The 20,010-nt window shown below is 44.3% G+C and overlaps 1 protein-coding gene across 3 annotated transcripts in view; it reads left to right on the forward strand.

Moving 5' to 3' along the window:
- The first annotated feature begins 17,463 nt into the window (after window positions 1-17,463).
- CHRM2 (cholinergic receptor muscarinic 2) overlaps window positions 17,464-20,010 on the forward strand; it is a 141,495-nt gene continuing 138,948 nt past the window's right edge. For 2 of the 3 annotated variants that reach the window (XM_039485096.1, XM_039485105.1), the window contains exon 1: window positions 17,465-17,968. The gene's annotated coding sequence lies outside the window, so the exon portion shown is untranslated. Of the gene's footprint in view, window positions 17,969-20,010 lie in introns of all 3 variants that reach the window. The other variant, XM_039485087.1, reaches the window with a different exon arrangement.

The following is a 20,010-nucleotide window of genomic DNA, read 5'->3' on the forward strand; positions in this document are numbered from 1 at the left end:
TGTAAGTTATTGTATAGGGCTGTTGTCACCTGTTACTGAGATGTAGACACCACCGATGTGAAACTTGTGGTATAACAGATACACAGAACAGTGTGCAGTAGTTTATGGCAAGAAGTGAAGAACACTGTGTCCAGCAGAAATTTAAGAGGGAATTTAAAGAAGACACATTATTACTCAAAGAGGAATTTGGCCAGGGCACTGAGACTAACTTCCCTACTCTTGCAAAAAGTATGGTTACATTTTAATGATTACAAGTAGCCAAGGTAATGGGAGTCTTTCATTAACTTCACGGGTTGTTAGATTTGGGGCCCTGTAAATTGGTTTTACATCTCTCTATTCAGAATGGTCCCTAATGATATGCTGTGTCACTGGTTCACTGTAGACTAAGTGGAAAAGGTAAAAGGATCACCAACAATACTTCCTGCAGCAGCCTGAACATCTTATGGGTGGAGTGTGCAGCAAGCTGGGGATTCCTCATACCACATTTCTAACAGAATTGAAATGACATTGTAGTTACTGTTTGAAATAAAGGCTTTGGTATTCCTTTCTTGATATCAGTACTATGGAGTCAGATCTATTCAAGAATCTGAGTAGTACAGGTCACTGAAAAAGAATTTCTAGAGGATGTGGGTTTTTTTTCCAAAGTATGATCTGTAATTTAAGTAGCCCACTTGAAAATCAGTACTGGTGAGAGGTGTTTTCAGGCCATAGAGCTTGGGTCCGAAGACTCCCTGTTCATTATGATGTCACAGCCAATTAATGTCAACTTTGCTTTGTCATGTAGAAACATGTTCACTCAGAATTGGACTGAAGCCACTAACTTCTTTCATATGTGCTACCAAACAGTCACCAGATCAGAGTTACTTTGGGCCACTAACACCTGGAGGCACATTAGAAACAATGGCAACTTTGAGACCACAGCTGTAATCAAAACTACTTAAGAACAGCACATTTTCAGAGTATGGTTTAGTTGGGGTTAGCTTGAATTCTTCAACCCCTGGGAAAACAACATTATTTTTCAAGACCCTTATTCTGCACCTTTTGAAGTCAATGGAGAGGGGTGTGTGACGTTGCACTCCATATGTTTTATGGAAATATGCTTATAAGTGTGAATATGATGTAACTGGAATATGCTTTATGCAAAGGTCTCTTGTAAGGTATCATTACAAAGCTTATAATCTACTGAATATATTCCTCTTATTTGTAAGTATCATTCTTGTATCTGAAGCTAGAAATAGGAAGTATAACTCTGAGGTCCTATTGTAATTATGCAAACTGTGGCCCATTAATAGTCGTTTAGAATCTTGATGGCTCCCATTGACTAGTACAATTGGTTGTAAATGGCTCTGTTTACTTACAACCTTCCTGTGTACTGTAGGCCAGGCCAGGAAGAATGGAGGTTGGGGGGGTCTCACAGGACATGTGATCATGTCACTTGATACTGGAATCCATCTTAAATCTGGTACTTTTGCATTTAGAAAGAGGAGTGGGTACCCAGAGAGACAAAATATTCCTGCCTTGTGCCAAAGCTATGAAAGGTGGTGGAACAGAACAAAGGTGGCTTCCAGTCATGAGAAAACCCCTAGTTTCCACCTAAGATATCTGCAGGAACTAATAAGGACAGTACCAGGGGGAAGGATTTGGCCCAGACTAGGAGGGAGTCTAGTCTGTGAAAGAAGCTTATTGGAACATCTGTGAGGGTGAAATTTTACCTGTAATCAGTTTCTTAATGTATTAGGCTTAGACTTGCATGGTTTTGCTTTATTTTGCTTGGTGACTTACTTTGTTCTGTCTGTTATTACTTGAAACCACTTAAATTCTATTTTATATACTTAATAAAATCACTTTTGTTTATTATTGAACCCAGAGTAAGTGATTAATACCTGGGGGAGCAAACAGCTGTGCATATCTCTCTATCAGTGATATAGAAGATGAACAATTTATGAGTTTACCCTGTATACGCTTTATACAGAGTAAAATGGATTTATTTGGGGGTTTGGATCCCATTGGGAGCAGGGTGTCTGGGTGCTGGAGATAGGAAACCTGCTAAGCAGTTTTTGATTAAAGCCTACAGCTTTGGGGACATGGCCTAGACCCTGGGTCTGTGTTGCAGCAGACCAGTGTGTCTGGCTCAACAAGGCAGGGTTCTGGAGTCCCAAGATGGCAGGGAAAATGGGCTCAGAGGTAATCTCAGCACGTCAGGTGACAGTCCCAAGGGGGTCTCTCTGACCAAACCCGTCACAGAGGGTGTTGCCATTGACTTCCTGGATATAAACTCAGACCCTAAAACCTCTTCCCAGTTCACCTGCATAGTTGGCAAGAGAAAAGGTTTGTAATCTTTGGAGATAAACCCCTCTTTTATCCAATGGTTCATCTTTCCTTACAGCATAGGCTGCAATAAAGAGTATATGGTTAAGTGCATTTCCTTCAAAGTCCCAGAGAACAGTTCAGTATGATCTGAAGAATGCTTCCTCTTTTCACCCCCTCTTTCCACTTTAACGTGATACCCTGCACCCCTTATTAAATGTGTTGTCGAAAGCAAACAGGTTTTGGCCTTTGCGTTGCTGATTTTTTTTATTTATTCAACTACAACAACAGCTTGGATAATAAGATGGAACTGGTAATTGGACTTTCTCCTGGGGCTATTTCTTATTGCTAGGGGGCTTTTCAGTTCTTAGACACACTCAATCCAGATTAGAAGCTGAAGTGTCTGTCAACAATGAAGACTTGAAAATAATATGAAGTTTGTGAAATATGCTGAAGTTCAGGAACATCTTATTAGAGTGAAGGCTCTGCATAAAAATATATGCACAAAGGAGGAGTATGGAAAAATTCCAGTAAATAACTCCCAATCAGGGCCGGCTGCAGACCCCAGCGCGACAAGCGTGCGCTTGGGGCGGCATTTTGCTGGGAGGGCGGCAGGCGGCTCCGGCTGACCTCCCACAGGCATGACTGCAGAGGGTCCGCTGGTCCAGCAGCTCTGGTGGACCTCCTGCAGAAATGCCTGCGGAGGATCTGCTGGTCCCGCGGCTCCGGTGGAGCATCCGCAGGCATGCCTGCGGGAGGTTCACCAGAGCCGCGGGACCAGCGGACCCTCCGCAGGCACGTCTGCAAGAGGTCCCCCGGAGCCGCGGGACCGGCGACCGCCAGAGCGCGCCCCACACTGCTTGGGGCGGCGGAATTCCTAGAGCCGCCCCTGCTCCCAATGCTATAAGAACAAAGGAAACTGCTGGTTTCTATATACATAATCCATGCTCCCATTAATTGCTACAATACAGTTCCATAGCATAGGCCCTGATTCAACAAAACACCTAAGCAGCTGTGAACCTGCAAGTGTCCACCCCTATTCAGCAAAGCACTTAAACATATGCTGAACTTAAACTTTAAGCAAATACTTATACCTGACAAATTGTAGAGGTGAAAAATCAGTGCCTGAAATTAAAGAGTTATGTACATGTATGCTGCTGCTGCTATTTGAACTAATATGCAGTAGCAGTTTTCCTCCATGTATCTTACATTGTTTATCAAACATTAATTAATAAAGCTACACAACACAGCTCTGTGTTGGGTAAGTATTGCAGCCATTTTGAAGATAGGAAAACCAAGCCATAGAGAAGTTATGCCCTACATTTTCTTAAGTGCCTCACTTTTTGAGCAACTAACCCAGGATACCTAGGTCCTGATTTTCAATTATGCTGAGGGTAAACAGCTCACATTGACTTCAGCTGGATTTGTCAGTGTTCAGATCCTCTGAAAACCAGGCAGTTACCAGGGAGCTTAAGTTGAGAACACAAAAACTATGGCACCCAAAAGTAGCAGGCTCTTTTTTGAAAATTTGGGCTTAAAATGACTCACCTAAATGAGAGCTAGGAAGACAATCCAGGAATCCTGATTCCTTGCCCTGTACTAAAAATACTAAGATCCAATTTGGGAAAGTTTCCCTATTCAGGAAGGCATTTAGGCACATGCTTACCTTTAAGTATGTAAACACATGCTTAAAATTTAGCAATTGCTAAAGCCCTTTCCTGAGTTGGTGCCTACACCACTAGAGACAGATTTTATGGGATATTACTACATCTTATAAATCCAATTAATGTATACATTTATTTTATCTCTCTTTTAATATGGAACAAAATATGTGTATACGATATCCCCCAGTGGTTCAGAAAAGTAGCTCTTTTCCTTTGATCAATCACCGTGCAAAAGTTCTAAGTTAATGTTCACCATAATCTTTCAAAGGAAGTCATGAAAAATTAAATAGATACAATCAACTGGAATAATACAGGGGATCTATGCAGTTCATTGAGTTAATTCAGGTTGTTTCCTGAAGATGCAAATCAAGAGCAGAATATTAGCAGGCTTCATAATTTATTAAGTTTACACCACAGAGTGACTTTTTTCCAAATGGTGTGGAAATGCACAGACATCAGTATATTCCCATTGCCTCACAACAAACACCTCTAATGTATATGTATTTCAGCCTCCGTTTGGTATTAGTGCAGGAATGTGCTTCTGCATTGGCTCGGTACTGATTTTTAGGGAGACAGGTGTGATATCATCACAGACCTTTCCTGATGGAATTATACCATGTTCCATTTCATCATCCTCATCTCTCTCTGGGATGGATTCAAGAATGAATTGTTCTTATCAGCATTAATAAAGATACATAACACGTATGTGGTAAAATTAGAAAGATTAATAATAGAAATTATGGTTTAATGAAAAGACACAGAAACTTGGGCCACCCATGGATCACAGTGGTAACTTGTCACGAGGCTAAAGGCCATATAGAAAGGGGAAGATTTATCTTCATGTTTAATGTAGAGGTGTGATTTGTCTAGACTACAGATCCCAACATTCCACCTTCAATTTGCAGGATTACATGTTGGGATGTGTAGTCACCACAGGCCATATTAAAGAAGACAGTGCATGCAAGGCACTTTATAGAACTCCCTGGGTTTCATTTGGCCTGTTGGCTGAACTTTGACCACTCTGGATTTATTATATTAATAATTAGCACAATCATCATTGCAACAATTTAAAACTTCAGTTGGGACCTTTCTTTTTTCCTCCTTATAAATAACAAAACATATTAGAGAGGCTGTTTCAACCAGATATAATATGATTTTGAGCTACTAAGCTATTGTCACATGTCCTCAAGGGAGTCTCTCACTTCCTTGTAAAGTAATCCTGTTGAGGTATTACTGCAGGGACCTATACAATTCAGGTAACTTATAGGAAGCATATCTGAGCAGTGCCAGAGAGGTTGCACTTATCCTGTGCCTGAAGGGCTACTTGCATAAGCAATCAGGGTTATCTATTTTATTATTATAATGTAAGCTAATTAAATAAAGCCGCGATGGGGTGGGGAGCAAAGTTTTGCTTACTATTCTCATGTTTTCTAAACACATTTCAGCCTTGCTGTAGAAACAGTGGCTAGATTTTCAGTAATGATGGTACACCAATAAGTCTACCAGATCTCTTAGGACAACTTTAAAATCCTCTGTATAGTAGTAATAATAATAACAATAAAATAATAATGAAAAGAGGGTTATGGGCTTCCATGAAGATAAACAAAGGCTGTGCAAGTTCCAAGATTGAAGAAAGATGTATTTTAGAGTAAAGAAGTGGGTGCTGGAATATATGGCAGTAGCTGATATTTCTCAAACTCAGGATAGTGTATATACACAAACTGCCATGAAGTGACACTGATTTCCATCAATGTAAATTACATTTACACCAGCTGAGGCGCTGGCTCTGTATCCGTATTTTATATAGTCCCCTTCACACAAAGCTCCCAAAAAAACTTTACAGTGAGAAGCACAATAAAGTGAACATTTTAAAAGAGTTCACACAGGAAATAGGGAAACTACCCATTGAGCTGGAGTAGACTAACGTAAAGGAAAAAAAGAGCTGGAATTTGGCAGTAATAAAGATGAAAGTATTTTTGCAGACTAGTTTTGCTGAGGGGTGACTAGAGGCAGTGAGGAAGAGCAAGGACACTCAGAAGGATTATTAGTGTGAGAGATGAATAGGAGGCAGTTGTGGGAGTGCAGAAAGATGAATGGGTTTAACCAAGCAAGGTAAAGAATGGGCAACACCGTGGAAAATGAAGTCCAATGTTGATAAATGCCAAGTGTTACACACTGGAGGAGGGGGGGAAATCAACTATCCATATACCTTGTTGGGTTCTACATTAACTGTATCAAATATCTATATATCAATTTAGGAAAGGGACCTAGGCATTAGTGGGGACAGCTCAGTGAAGACCTGAGCTCAATGTACAGCTGTGGTTAAAAAAGCAAACAAGATGTTAGGTTGAATAACAAACAGTGTTGAGAATAATATGGAAAATATCATGCCATTATACAAATCAATGGTGCAACCTCAGCTGGAATAGTGTGTGCAGTACTGGCCACTCCATGTAAGGGTCCATGGGTTCCCAGGCAGCCCTCACAACCTGGCCTCTATTGGGCAGCTCACCCAGCCCTACTGGAAATGAGGGGCTGGCAGAACTCTCTGACCCCTCCCCCAAATGCATCACCCATGAGGATCTTGCTAGGGATGATGATCAGCCCCATCGATTGACCTGACCACAGTATTTAAGCCAGAAGGAGGCAAAGGAAATTGACTGAGAGACTTCCTGACTGGCTACTGGACCTGACTCTCACTTGATCCTTGGATTCTGAATCTGGCTATGACTCCTAGCTTGGTTCTTAGATCCTTATTCTGGCCCGTATCCCTGGCTTCATTCCTGTAGGGACCAGGGTGTAGACAGCCTGGTCTAGCAGTCACAGCTGGGTTGAGGTCCACCACCAGAGACAGTAGTCACCAGGCAGAAGCTGGAGGAATCACAAGAGCCAGGTTCCATAAGCAAGTGCCAGAGTCAGAGACCAGAGACCAGAGGCAGTATCAGTCCAGAACTGAGAGGCAGGAATCAGGGTCAGAGTCAGGCTGGACTCAGAGATCATGAGATCAAGAAAAGTCTGGTATTGCAGCAGCCAAAGTCTGTGTGGGTGCCTGACAACTTCCTGGGGCAACCCCTGAGGTTAAACACAGTGCATAGCCACTCAGAGGGCCACAGGAAACCACCACTCTCGGTCTCTTGGGAGGTAATTCCTGCATCACCTACACTTCATAGTGTTCCCTTGGTATGCCTCTGCATGGCCTCCTGGTGGTACGGAGGGGATATCAGCTATTCCAGGTGCTGCAGACATGGATGCTAGTCCCTGGGTCCTTACAGTTCCTGATTTTGGCTCTTTGACTCTTGGCTGGATTCCTGGATCCTGATTCTGGCTCTGGCTCTGACCATTGGCACTTGGACTCTGTCTCTGACCACTAGGTTAGACTGGCCATATCTGGGTCCTAACACCCCTTCTCAAACAGGATATGGCAGACTTAGAGAGGTTTTAGATTAGGGTGACAAGAATGATTAGGGTCCTAGAAAAAAATTATGATTGTTCATCATAGAAAGGAGATGAATAAGAGGATATGATAAAAGTATAGAAAATAATGAATAATCTAGAGAAGGCAGACTGGGGGAACAGAAACTCCCAGTCTTATATGTGGTGAGGGACTTTCAATGAAATTAAAAGGTGTAAAATTCAAAACTGATTAAAGGAAATATGTTTACAGACAACATGTAATTAAACAGTAAAACTCATTGTCCAAGATGACCTTGTGGCCCAAAACTTAGCAAGGTACCAAAAGTATTGGATATTAATATGGATGGCAAGAAGATCCAGAGTTATAATTGATAATACTAGCATAAATTTTGAAAGAACTATTAAACCACATGCTTTGGAATTTAAAACAAGTAAAACAATCTCCAATTATTAGAGATTAGGAGGCAATTTAATATAGAGGGCAGGTTACCCTAATGTAAGGTTACTTGCATCTTCCTCTGAAGCATCTGGGTGCTGACCACTGCTAGAGACAAAATTCTGCAGTCACTGGTCCATGAATTTGATCCAGTTTGGTGATTCCATTGTTTCCTGAGGCATTAGCCTGAAACTAACAAGAAGGTTTAAATGACTTATTGGTTCTGAGAAAGGAAGTGAGAGTTGTAGACAGATTCAATAAACAGCGAATCCCAACCAAAAGATTGACCTGTCCTTCTCAACTTAGCCCTCACAAAAAAATACAAAGAGTTGTGGATAGAAGAGATACAAGACAGATACATAATCCTCAGTAAGTGATCCTGTGACACTCTGAGTTTGTTAATAGAAAATGGATTAGACTGTCAGGTCTTGCTTTGAGGTACCTTTATTCATGAGTAACACCCAATTTAGCCAGAGGTCCAATTAATTCCAGTAGCACTATTCACCAAGAGCCTGATCCAAAGCCCTTTCATATCAGTGGAAAGACTCCCATTAACTTCACTAGGTACAGGATCAGGTCCCAGGTAGGGTGCTAATCATCATAAGCAAGGGTGGTAGAATATGATCCTTAGATTATGAGCACTACAGGGCAGGAACCATGTTTTCTTGTGCATTTGCACAGCATCTAGCATAATGACAGCCTGATTCCTATTAGGGTCTGTGGGTGTTACTACAATATAAATGTTCAATAACAATAGTATGAATGTTGTGGCAATTTCAAATAGGTGTACTAACACTCTCATACAGCAAACTAAATACATGCTTAAATCCCATTGACCCATGTTTAGATGTGTAGCTGGGTATGGATTGATATGTATAAGTATATGCTTCAAGTGAAGCATGTGCTTAAATACTTTGGCAAATTGGAGCCCAAAAGCTGGATCCTGCAAGCCCCAATGAGATGAGGATGCACTGAACATTGCAGGATCAAAATCTAAGAAATCTTGCAAGCTGTGAATATGTATATGAATTAATAATAAAACCAAAATATGGGATTAATTCACGAAGACCCTCATTCTACGTTAGAGCTTTATACTCACAGAGTGATTAAAATTATTATTTTACTTGGATCCATAGGTGGAGGTCTGAATGGATGGGGAATGGAGCCATGGAGGTCTTGCACCTCTTTGACATTGTCCCCAGAACACAGAGCTGTGTTGGGTCAGGCATCCATGCATGCAAAGGAGTGGGCCTTGAAAAAGGCCAAGGCAGAGCTGTGTGACTGCACATGCTATGTGCATATTCCTTTAATGTTCTTCATTCCTTTTTACTGCTTTTGTTGTCCTCACCACTACCACACACACAGTCTTAAAATTACCCCTCTCCTATATCTCTCAAGCTGGACACCAGTTCTTAAGAAGAAGGTTGAAGTTGCTTGATCAGCAGGGTAGATTTCCATTTACTGGACACCTGAAGCATGACAGGAGAGAACCCTTAAATTTTATTCTAGGGCAGGATCTTATCAAAATGATTTTCCTTTGTCATCAAGTACCAATAAATCACCAAGTTAATGCCTAATGGAGAACACAGCGTTATTTTTCTGTCACTCTCAGGCCAGGTTACAGAACATTTTCTGGCAGAAGAAAACAATTTCCATGGATTTGTGAGCCTCTCTCATTTCAGAAGCAGAACCTCTGCAAATCCATCCACCAGAGTGCAATCCTCCATTGGTGTAAATCAACAGTGTTCCACTGAAGTCCCTGGAGCTTTGTCTATTTACAGCAGCTGAGTGTTTGGCATCTCTTATGACCTATTGGATTTTGAACCCATCTTCCTCTTTATCCAGTTAATTAAAATGAAAAAAAAAACAGGGTATGATTTACACTCGTGTTTCTGTAGCGCACACCACGTCTGTGTCTAGTCAGAGGAAAGTGGGTATTTATAGGTATAGCAGGGCAGGCTTTATTGACTGAAATCTCATTATAGGGAGATTCCACTGACGCCTTTGCAGTATGGCTACTAATTAGCTACTTTAGAGCCTGGGCTGAAGAGAGCTATTGATGTTACCGAGCCTGGGGTTACTGAGTTCTGCGGGGGAGGGGGTGGACAACTTCACCAACGCATTGGCGGCCTCTCTGATTCGTAGCTGCAAACTCTTCAAATTAAGGTATCCATTTAATTCAAGGGAGTCCTCTCCCGCGAGCTGACAGAAGTCTCCTTCAAAGGCAAGCAAGCAACCCTAAAAAGAACTGATGTCACAACCATAAATACCCCTGTGACAGATGTGTAATATTTGTCTTGCTGTATAGAGGAAATAATGAAGAATACAAAGATAGGCCATGGCTAGGTGGGCGGGAAGCGTTGCAGCTGATAAGCAGAAGGAGAATTAGTAGTGCCTGGGGAATACAAAGATCATATTAAGAGGGGTAGCCGTGTTAGTCTGGATCTGTAAAAGCAGCAAAGAGTCCTGAGGCACCTTATAGACTAACAGACATTTTGGAGCATGAGCTTTCATGGATGAATACCCACTTCCTCAGATGCATGTCATATTGTGAGCTCCAAAGAGTTAAGGGAGAATAGCCCAAAAGACAAGCACCCTCGTTCCAACCGCTGATTTGATCCGTGGCTGCGCTTTGAGTCACTTCGGGTCATTTGGGAATATAGCGTTAAGAAGGGGGGGGGGGGAGCAATAATGGCAAGGACGTTACTTTGCGGAGCAGGGAGGGTTAATTACACACGGAGTGCCATTCCTTAGCACGGCTTCGCCCCTCTGCCCTGTCAAGGGAAGAGGGGCTTTGGGAACTGGGCTTTTAGAACGTTTCCCAAAGCTGGTGTGCGGGGAAGTTTGCTGCCCAAGTTTCCAGATAGAAAGATAAAGACCAAGCTAACGTTAAACATCAGTAGGAATGGCAGACGCCGGCTTGCCATTGCCAGGAGGACGGGAGTCCGTCCCTCTCCGAGGGCTTGAGCCGAGAAGCTCTGAACTGTCCAGAGTGCTGAAAGCGGTTAGTAAAGTTGCGATCATCCCTCGGGCTTTCACCGAGACGCTCAAGTTTCTTAGATTGGTCTGGCCCTCAGCCTCAGTTAGCTTCTTTCTGACTTGAAGCTTCGCTTGACTGTACAGAGACGTCAGTTTAAAAAGCACCCGGTCAGCTGGGGTTTTAGGTCTTGTAAGTTTGTGCTTCTACGTGCAGTAACTAAGAAAACATGATGCGGGAAGTAACTTGGTTTCCTTTTTTTACTTCCTGCTTCAGGGCGAACTGCCTTAAAGCTATCGGCCTCGGCAGTAGACTTGGTATGTTGTACCTACAAGACCTGGGTCATTATAACCCCGGCTGGCCAGCTGTACTTTGAAATCATACACACCCTAAATGCAGCCCGTACACCTTCAGTGTGCTTACTTGTCCTCTGCTTTTAAAGCAAGGTTCACAAATATTTCTGACGGCCGTGAACGTATGCTGTGTTCTGGCCAGTCATGTCTCAAGCATTTGCCTAAACCGATGCAAAGTTCCATGTATTTTATGAGATTACATTGGTGGCTCAATAAATATATATTATTTTCCAGATTGATCTGAAATAGTCGAGATCAGTCCACATACTTGCCGCCGTTCGTAGGAACCTATGGTGTTTGCCAAGACCAAGGAATGCCATCTATATCTAGACGCCCAAAGAGACGCCTGCAATTTGAGGGGTTTATTGACAGACAAACTCATTGCGCGTTCATATAGCAATGCCTCCGACGTGCTAGCTTCTGTGCCTGGCGGAATGGTCTTCCAGACACTGCTTATACCCTTAATAATACAGTAGATGTAATGTGTCCAGCCACACTCCCCTTGGAACGAGAGTGGATCAGTTTGGCTTTGAAAATCATCCTGATCTCTGACTCTCATCCCAGATCGCTGCGAATTTCAAATTAACCGGTACGGTCTGTTTTGAATCATTCCCATTATCTCGGGCTTTGAGCTTCCAAAGGTCTAGGAAACAACCGTCATCGCTCAGGGAAGGAAGAAAAATAGTGTTTATTACCGATTCAATAGTTAATTCCTTTAGCTTGGGGGAAAACAAGGCATCTATCTCCTTGCTCTCTGTTCGAGTGCGTTCAGACGGGAGGAAGTAGCTATGCGGCTCGTAGTTCCCTGGCTAGCTAGCTCCTGAGCTGCGATATTATAATGATTCACTGCCTTCTCATGGCAGATCTAACTTTACTTTACTCATATGAACAGACTGATCTGGACTTAGGCAGCTGAGTATATGCCCTTATCTGTTAAAGGTATGAACATCAGTTCAACTAGAGCATTGAATTTCGGTTGGGTAAGTGCCGTTTAACCATTTCTTTGCATGGAGACTTACTTTGTTGTTTTGTTTTGTTTCCTCTGTCTCATTCTCACTTGATTGTTTATAGTTTCCCAATTACCGTTGTTGCACTGGACTCTGTCAAACGCCTGCACCCCTACCCAGCTCCTTTACATCAGCCATCTGAAGGCTTCCATACGAGGATGGAGTTAAATGGGTGTTGTGGCACCTAGAAAGATAAGCAGCAGAAAACTAATGTCACTAATCTTATTTAGATTGACACGTAAACCCTAGAATATCCCGCTGCAGAAATAACCCAGTGTGTAGCCTATCCTCGGTGCCTTAGTGGAAGATCCTGAAGAAGTCTTCCAGCAGTGCGGCTGGGGAGGTCAGAAGCTACAATAGTTTTCGGAAAGGTTGTGAATACAGTGCTACAGGTACTACTCGGAGACCTTTGTTCATCATCTCTGCCACAGGGTATTGTGGCTTAGCCCCGGCTAGATGAGTTTAATGGTTCTCCTTTCATTGCCTGGCAGCCAATGTGAGAGTCATACAATAAACAGCGAGCGGTAGAAGCATTTAGACCAAGTGTCCACATCCAGGCGTTTATTTCTCCAAAGAAAGGCTCATGCTCTTGTATTAATTATTATTATGAGAGGCCCCTAGCCTAAAATCGCCTTCTTCCGCACTGACTGGACTGCTTAAGCTACAAGGAAGCATATGGATAAATTTGCGGTTAGCTGGTTGATTTCCTAAAGGAAAAAGAAGCAGTCCATGGGTATCCCCGAGACGCTGTCCCAGTCTGAAACGTCCATTCCTCTCATGGTGCCGCTTTTTCCCTACGGAGGAGCGATCTGATTCCAACAGACCCCAGGGACAGGGAGATGAACCCATTTACGGGGAAGTAAATGGTCCAGTCTCCCTCTCTTCGGGAGCAGAGGTGGGTGTCCTGTCCTCTCTCTCTCACCCCATCCCCGGGACTGAGGAGCCATCAGTCAGAACGCGAGCTGGTTCCAGCCCTGGAACCGCTGTGTCTTGAGACCCTGCTCCTTAGAGGCGAGCCTGCGTTTTCACGGAAAAGGAATGACCGAGTGGGTGTTTACATGAATGAATGAAGAGTAGCCGTGCCAACTCTTTGCCCCTGGGGTTAAGACATACGTGTTGCTGTCAGCGGCGCTGTGAAGGTGCGCGGCTTTTAACACCCAGGCTCTTTCTAGGGAAACTTTGCTAGCAGTTAGGCATGCATCAGTTACATGCAGTACCGCTCCACGTGTGGTTTTACCAGCGCACTGATAGCTGGTGTACGTGAGTTTAGTCCCATGCACAGAGAGCATAGTGGTTACCTGAAAACGGGATGAGCAAACAGGTTCCTTTTTATCGCAAAAACAGCAAGGAGGAAATCCTGCCCTCTAGTAGACTGCAATGGGACCCCTAGCGAGAGCGAGGCCAGCAGAATTTAGTTCCCCTTTCCCCCAGTAGAAACTCTGATACCGTGAGTGGAGCTCCCTGCATTCATCTGGGTTTGGATGCTCTAATGGTATCAATACCCCTGGGAGAGCAAGGTGAGAAATGTGCAGCGTCCCCCCCCCCAGTTACTTCACTTCCCAGAAGACGGGGATTTCTCGTATGTCCTTGAAGTGACACCTTATGTTACACCTAGAGCCAGGTCGTGCTGTTGTTTGGGTAATTGTGCGCACTCACGGTAATAGCTGAGCGGTTTACTCTGCAAAACTGGGGAGACGCCGATTTCCCTTCAGGCTTGCAAGGTTTTGAAGCCTTATGTTATCTTCTTCTCAGTGCGCACTGAGGCGCTGAATCAGGGAATCGCTGCAGAGTTTAATCAAACCACTTCCTTCTGATCTTGCAAGAACTACCCCCTCAGAAAGGACTATGCAAGATACCCACCGCCTCCCGCAGGATAGACAATAAAAACGGCCGTAGGGAGGTCAGGGAAAATGTCTTCATGGTGAATACATCCGATTGCATCCTTCCAGCCCTCGCCCCATGGCATTTATCCAGATTGCAAACTCCTCGGGGCGAGGACTCTTTCTTTTCCCGCTCTCAACGTAACAGGGGGCTTCTCCCCTGCCTGGGCGCTGTTATCATATAGCTATAGAATAATACGGTGAATACGGTGAATCACATTAGGAACATCGGCCACTGAAACCTTCCCAACTTTATTTCCTCCTCCAGCAACACCCCTAACCTCATGGGTGGGATGGGGGGAGAGATAAGTCTGGTGTTAGTAAATATCTGCTTCAGGTTACACTGCTCCCGCTCCCCTTCTTAACATCAATTTCCCTCTCCAGCTGTTTAATAGGTTGCCGGCGATTAGGCTTTTTGTTTGCCCTTGCTTCTTTGAGAAAGGGTTCTGCATTTTAAATATTTTAGGCTCGGGAGCAGCAAATGTGCTGTAGTTTGTTTGTAAAACAGATTTACTGCTCCAAAGAAAGGAGTTTGCAATAACAGATGCTCTGTCAAAGTTAAAAGGCATTGTTTACCAAAGAGTCATTGGGTGTCATCGAGATATATCTGCTAAAACTGGTTATGAACACAATTTGGAGAGAGAGAGGCGGGAAACCCCTCTAATTTCCCTAGGAAAGAAATATTGTATACTACAAATTTCAGAGACAAGATGTCTTAATAGGCCCTAGGCACGACGTGCAGGAAAGAAGAAGTGCATTTTCATATACTACGATTTACAGCAAGTGGCTTTATTTCTCTGGGGAAGGGGGGTTGGACTGAAGTGAAACAAGCCAGCTTAGGGGGTCATTTGGTTACATGTTTATCACTTAGGGCTCTAATCCAGTGCGATCCCGATGGGTGTCTATAGCTTTGGGCTGGAGCTGTGATAAGGTATATAGGAACCCGCTTAAATCAGTATGGTGTTGGGGAGCCCCCTGTAGCTGGTTAGAGCCACTAACGTCCTATCCTGAAGGCTACTTACTGCCTTCAAAGTCTCCCTGTGAAGTAATGTACTTCGGAGGGGATGGTAGTGGGACAAGGGCAGTGCCCCTCCCCTCCAAAAAAGAAGTCCTTTTTCCTTCTCATGAAATGAAGGAAGCAACATTTTCAGACACCCGTGCTAGTGAAATACCTGAGAAGGGAGAACAGTTCAAACTGGGCCATAGTTGTCACACCTCTTAAACCGCCTCGCCATAGGCAAGGCTGGTTTGTGTATATGATAATTGAACTCTAATTAATTCCACAGGAATCAACTTGCACAATCAAACATTCACAACGCACCTGGGGGGAGGGGGGAAGAGGCGTGTACTCTCCCGTTTTCCCCTAATGAGGATCTTGATTAATGCATTTTAAAATATGTTAAGCGACAAGGTCTCGGAGTTTGCTAATGTGACTTTAAGAGTTTGGAGTATCTGTTTCAATAGTCCTCTTACACCAGCAAGACTGTTGTAAATGTAGGTGGGTGAGTACTTTTAGAGCCTGACTTTCCTCTCGCTCTCGCTTTTGCTGGGGTAAATCAAGAGTATCTCCATGGAGTTCCATTGTAGTAAAACCGCTGTAAGACCCTGGTTCGAAGCCAAAGGGGTGACTGATGTGGTTGATTTAAATGACTTTTGGAGTACGGTTTATGCGAGAAGAAAATCAACCCCATTAATTCAGAATTATCTGACATTCCTATGAGGGCCAGGGGAATTTTTCTAGGTGGCATAAGAACATAAACAGTACTAGGTTTGAATATATGCACCAGTTGCCTTGGCACGCTTTGTATTTTACAGCTAAAGAGTTGCGCATCAGCCAGTAGTTAACCCCCCGGACAGTGTGTCCAGGACAGGATTGAAAACTATATTATACCCAAAGCCTTATAAATCCAAAGTTCACTGACTTCCTAGGCAAGGTGGGCTAAACACCACTACCTTGACAATCTGTATAGCCTTGTTTGAACCAAGAACTGGCCAATGAAAATGATTGCATAGGTGAACATTCTCCTGTCCCTAAAATAAGAACTTCAGATGTCTTCATTGGTCCTCGGTCCCTTTAGACATTTTAAGCTTTGTACGTAGTGCTGGTGTGTTTAGTATGGTCCCAGGAAAAGAGGCATCAGCTGAATTCAGCAGTGTGGTGTCCCTAGTGGAGCAGGTGGACTAGCAGAACGGGCAAGCACACCCTGAGAACCATATCTGTTGAAGTGTGTGGCTTCTATGTAACGGAGGTTAAGGGGAACAAGGCCATCAGTTTCAATTCTAGTTTAGATAATTTATCTACAGTCCTACGTAATAGAACTAATGGTAACCAGTTCAGGTTGTGCTGTATCGCTTTTACACGGTGTGGTATCCTGTTCTAAAAGCAGTAGGCCCTTCTAACTGCGGGTTAGCTATTTGATATAAAGCATTGGTATTATTGGCTAGACTCTCAAAATGCAGGGCACATAACACCAAGCCATAAGCTGATGTCACCTTCACAAACTCTCTCTCTTCAGATCTGTCCTACAAGATATGTTTCTTTGGATACCAGAACCGATTGTCTCCCCTCTTCTAGTTCCCAACACCCAGTATCTCCCCCCCCCACCACCAAGGGAATAATCATCACCCCATAGCACAAATCCATACAAATCAATATCGGGTTGCCAGAACGGCAAACATTTTTTTAAAAGATGTTTGTAGCTAGATTATTTCTCCCGAACTGGCAAATTCCCTAAAGGAAAGTAAATACTCCTCAGCCTAATGACTATTAATTAAAAGGGAATGCTTTACACCCAAGGAGAATTAACTGTTGTTCGCAGAATGTATCTCCTTCCTCTAATTCGTTTGTCATTGTGCCAAGGAAACAACATCCCATGAATATTTCGGCACAATAATCTGTTTAGAAAAACCAAACTGGATTTAGTGTAATAACATTTCCCCCCCCCCCTTTAGTGTACAGAGACACATGATTGCAATAATCTAAAAGCAAGATCTCCTTTTCCGCTATACATTGGGTGAGATTTACAGCTATCAGGGGATTGCAAGAGCAACCAGAAATAAAGGGGGGGGGTGTTGTATGTGGGGGGAGGGAAAGGTAATTGAAAAAAAAATCGGTTTTGATGTGCAAATTGTAGATAAAGACTTCTGATGAGGGAGAGGGGAAGAGGGAGAGCGAGATAACAAGAAGCAGTAATTTCTATTCAGTGAAGCCACCAAATCAGAAAGCAGTGCTGATCTTATTGGAGGAGAGCCTTCAACAGCAACTAATCCTGTCATATTGAAATAAAATGGTAAATGTTCTCTGCAGAAACTGCCTGCCCCTTGCAGCTAATCGAACACACACGGCACAAGGGGAGCTGCCTGACGATTCTAACTCCCGTGCTAACAAGGAAATATAACAGAGAAGTTCACCTAGGCGCTTCTTCCCAGCCGGTCCTTGTGGCTCCAAGAGCGTTAGGGGGAAGAATGAATTATTACCAACCCACTTACGAGCCCCAGCCTCTGCTATTTTTAATTCGCCGAGTCTTGTCTAAACCGTTGAGCCCGGTTTGATAGCACTGTTGCTCTACATTTTTTTTTTAAGCAATTAAACTTGAGCTGAGGCAGAGGCTCCCAAGTGCCAGACGCCGCTGAGCTGTATGTGTTTGTGTGTGTGACAAACTCGATCGGTGCGGACAATACCACCTCTTGCCCAAAGCTTTCAAACGGGTGTTCTTTCCCCCAATATCACAGCACCGACTAATCTGACTCTCTCCCCCCTCCCCTCCGCCGACCCACCCCCTGTCGAAGATATGGAAGGGAAAGATAAAGAGGCTGCCACTGGACTCTGACTGTGTGCAGTCTGCTCTTTGCTTCCAGGGCTGGGTGGGCTGCCCAATCGCCCTTCCCAGCAAATCGCCTGGGATGCAACTTCTCGTGACTGCATTACAGGTAAGGATACCTTTGTGGTGGCTGTCACTTGGTCTTTTCTGTCTTTTCTTTATTTCATGTGTCCTCGCTGGGCTGACTTGGTATTCAGCTGCTGCTGTTATAAGAAAGCCCGCGCAAGGATCTTAAAAATCATTGAGCCTTGCATTTTGTTTTCCAGTAGAAAATCTGATTTGGCAAAAGGAAACTTTTACTAAATGGATCGGGCGTGGGGAGGGCGACAAGGGGGTAGTAGTTAGAGGGATAACGGAAAGCAATTGAATCAACCAGACAACGGTCTGTTCTGAATTATCAATGTAATGATAACCCTAGAAACTAGGCTAAAATGGTACAGCAGTGAAAAAGAGGAGCAGGACGCTGATTGCAGACTCCTTCGTCTGTTTTAAGAAGTATCCACGGCTTTTCAATGTAACTGCTGCATTCCAACGGAGCATGGCATTTTCTGGGCTCTGTGTCACTCCTGCCTAGAGATGTGACATGTTTATTTCTCCACTTCTGAGAGATGTTACCTGCTAAGGCATGATCCCGCCTGCCCTCTCCCATCAAAGGGATTTTGCTTTAATACCGCAGGACACTGTATTTACCGATGATAGTTGAAAGAAGGTAGCAAATATTCGCCAGGCAGTGGGAGGGGAGCGGGTGGGAAGAAGAGGTGACCCCAGCGTGCCAGCGGACCCTCCGCAAGCATGTCTGCAAGAGGTCCTCCGGAGCCGCGGGACCGGCGACCGCCAGCTCCCCCCCCCCCGCGGCGTGCCGCCCTGCTTGGGGCGGCCAAATTCCTAGAGCCGCCCCTGCCCTGACAGGCCCTTGCCTCAAACCGGGGTTCGGAAAATGAGGAGGCACAAACCGTGATAGAGACAGTCTGTTACCTCGCTGGCTCAAATACAGCTGTGATCACTGTAACGCTCAGGACCGGAGGGCTTTTAGGAACGCAGGCGTTGGGGGTGGGGAGACGATCGCACAGTTAATTTACACCCCAGCCTCGGTGATAGCCGCTGCTGCTGTCCTTAGTTTCCCTTTGTTGGGCTCGAACTAGTGATTTGCGCTTACAGCGCGGTCTAAATGCCCCAAAGAGCGGGGCGGGGACCGGGGGAGGAAGAGCTGGGCGCTTGGAGCTGTTGACACGTAGGTTACTTAAGGCAGATGTTATCTTTGAAACTTTCATAACAGTGGGAGGACCGAAGGGCTCAAGTAGTTGTTGTGAAAGTGAAAGGGAGAAAGAGAGGAAGGCAGGTCCGAGAGGCGAAGATGTGATTGCGGGAAACGGTATTTGGGATCCCAAACCACAGGAGCGACCCGCCAGAAATACTCAGTATTACAGCTCCCCAGCTGGTGTAAATCGAGGAACACAAATTGAAATCAATGGGGTGATGATTTATCTCAGCTGAGGATCAGGCCCAGGATCTCTGCGTTCTAATGTGCCTCTTTGTCTCGAATACTGTGATGGGTCACATCACAGGCAGGATTAGGGTGGGAATCTACACAACGCGGGGGGGGGGGGAAACAACCTAGTGGCAGAACTGTAATGCAGAGTGTATACATGCAGAGTCTGAAGTCACACCAGCCATACTATTGCCGTTCATAGGCACTTTCCATTCCCATCTGAACATTACTTCTTTGCATAGCACTGCTCCACTCACAAGCATATGCACCCTTCGGATGGTTTTTTGTATGAGGAGAGTTAGAAGCCACCAAAATGGTGAGGTGTCAGGGGATGAATGCTCTGGGGCCGGATCCTGGTGTCTTAGATCTAGGGGACCGATCCCATTGATTTCAATGGGTTAGAGTTTGGCTAGCAAGATTTCGCCCCTATGTTCCAAATAGGCTGTCTCTGACCATGTCACTTTGTGTTTATTGTGACTGCACAGTATCTGGAGATATATGCATATCACAAGGGAGTAGGGTCTCAGACCCGGAATTCTGGGGAAAATCCACCTCTGAAATAACAGCTGCCCGAGCTTCTGTTTGTCTCTCTGGCTCATCAATCAGGTAGTTGCCCACTCCTTCCCCAGCCCTAAGACACACACATACACTTACATTCCTGC

This window comes from Mauremys reevesii, linkage group 1, assembly GCF_016161935.1.
Source record: "Mauremys reevesii isolate NIE-2019 linkage group 1, ASM1616193v1, whole genome shotgun sequence".
NCBI lineage: Eukaryota > Metazoa > Chordata > Testudines > Geoemydidae > Mauremys > Mauremys reevesii.